This window comes from Coptis chinensis, chromosome 3, assembly GCF_015680905.1.
Source record: "Coptis chinensis isolate HL-2020 chromosome 3, ASM1568090v1, whole genome shotgun sequence".
Lineage (NCBI taxonomy): Eukaryota > Viridiplantae > Streptophyta > Magnoliopsida > Ranunculales > Ranunculaceae > Coptis > Coptis chinensis.
The window spans coordinates 95,579,075-95,581,426 of NC_141458.1; the positions used below are offsets into that span (position 1 = coordinate 95,579,075).

Below are 2,352 nucleotides of genomic sequence, written 5' to 3' on the forward strand. Positions count from 1 at the left end.
CTAAACTTCTCCACATCGTTAACTTAATGGTTAAAAAAACTGAACAAAATTCAATTAAGGTGACATCCCCATGAGTTTTTTAATGCCGCCAAGGCTAGTAGCAGCCCTTATACTAGGTTAGATTATTTTCGAAGAACTACAGGGACAAACTCTTTTTTCTTGTTAATAACTTAATTTCATAGAAAACGTTGACTGAGTAGTCTGGCTTCACCAATAGGGAAAAATAAAGGTTATACGTACATGTAAGACTAGTCAGAGTTGCTCTCGTCTTTAAAACTACAAAAAAGGCCCATTTAGTTCTAAAGTACTTCAGTTCACTTTAGCTCTAAAGTCTAAAAAGCTGAATTTATTTTCTTTTGGTTTTTGGAGTTTTGAGGTGTGTTTTTTACTTTTTTGTGTGTGTTTGAGATGGGAAGAGCACCTTGTTGTGACAAAGCTAATGTCAAAAGAGGACCATGGTCTCCTGAAGAAGATTTTGCACTCAAGAACTATGTTGAAAGACATGGAACTGGTGGAAATTGGATTTCCTTACCACAAAAAGCAGGTGAGTTTTCCAAGTTTCTTAGACAGTTAATTATTTGGTGGAAACCCATTTCAGTACTCTCTTCATTTCTCACTTTTTGAACAATAAAATGCTAGTTTTTCTTCTCTTCTGTGGTTTTTTACTTGAAGAAAAATGGAAGTAGAGTTTCTGTTAATCAGGCAAGGAATTTGTCCAAAGCCCGAACAAATGTGTATGAAACTTCTTGAGCTAGAAAGTATGGAAGTAGATTTCTGGTATATGAAACTTCATGAGCAAGAAATTGTTATGGAAGGTGATTTCTAAAATGAAACTTCATGACCAAGAAATTTTTATTAGTCCATTTCTGCTCTATCCATTTTCCATACGATTGGTTTATACTCTATAATCTATACCCCCGAACTCTTTGTTGTACACTCCTTTTCTCTGCACACAAGCGTTGTGCGGTTTTAAATTCTAGATTTTTAGGAGGAGGACTAGTTCAGTTTTTCAGTCAACAACTGTTTCTTGTTTTCCCTATTTGGTAGCTGTAACAATGCACACAGAGAAAAGCTGATTTTTCTTTCACTATGTTTATTTATCTTTTCTTCAATGCCCAATGTCTTGGTTTCACGTTTGTCATTCAGTTAACAGTGAATTGGGACTTTCGTATTTTTCATCCAATTATATTAGCAACTTGATCTTCTTCAAGTTAATTATGGTGCTTATATCTTTCGGTTCAAAATTCTCTCAAGTACATATATGTTGTTTCCTATAATACAAATTTAGCTAATCAAAGTTCTCCATTTATCAGGCCTGAAGCGGTGCGGTAAGAGCTGTCGTTTAAGATGGCTTAATTACCTTAGACCAGACATCAAACATGGAGGTTTTACTGAGGAAGAAGATAATGTTATTTGTAGTCTTTACAAAACATAGGGAGCAGGCAAGTTCATTTCAATTTTCCTGTTTTTTTTTTAGTACTATCGATCTTTACTCTTGGCATTGAAAATGTATAATTTTGCTGATTTTATTCTGTATTGTTGTTTATTTTGATCAGATGGTCAGTCATAGCATCTCAGTTGCAAGGAAGAACAGATAATGATGTAAAGAACTATTGGAACACCAAACTAAAGAAAAAGATCTTGGCTGGAAAAATCACCCTCAATGGCGAAAAAATGCTTACTAGTAACAACCATTTGCAGCCTAGTTCTTCATCATCTCTAGCCATGCACAATGCATCTCAAAATGATAACAAATGCTTCTCCAGTTACCTCATTCAGAATTCCACTACAGTGCCAATGTCCATGAATGTTAATGTGGGCTCTTCTAGACTACTTCCTAACTCAGTTAAATTAACTTTTCCTGGACTAGTTGATTCACCCGAATTCAGCGTAGCTTCAGCTAACAATCCCAATGTTTCATCATCATCATCATCAGATGTTCCTAGCCTTCCAATTCCATTAGCAGTTCCTTTGGACAACAATTATAGCTCGTGGTGGTCCGGTAATGGAAGCGATGAAGATGACAGATTTTTTATGGAGTTTGGATTTGGTTCTTCCTATGATCTTTTCAATGGCTTTTGTTTTCAAGAAAGAACCAGTGGTGCAGCTGCTCCAAGCCTTGCTAATTATCCTATTTTTGAGAATTTCTTAGCTAATAGTTCTGATACTAAGCCACAAGGATTGTACCAAAGCATTACAAACTAAAAGTTAGACATTAAGCAGAAAGGAATGAAAAGTGGCATTATTTCATAAAGGTGTATGTTTTAGTATATCTTGGTTTATAACTACGTAATTAGAAGTTTAGAACTGTGTAAAAAATCAGTAAAAAGAAATATAATAGTGTTCAGATTT

General features: G+C 34.8%; 1 pseudogene across 1 annotated transcript; it reads left to right on the top strand.

Moving 5' to 3' along the window:
• The first annotated feature begins 287 nt into the window (after positions 1-287).
• LOC147511847 (transcription factor MYB36-like) lies at positions 288-2,352 on the top strand (annotated as a pseudogene). The gene is made up of 3 exons (XR_015219526.1): positions 288-544; positions 1,314-1,446; positions 1,557-2,352. The product of XR_015219526.1 is annotated as a transcription factor MYB36-like (transcript).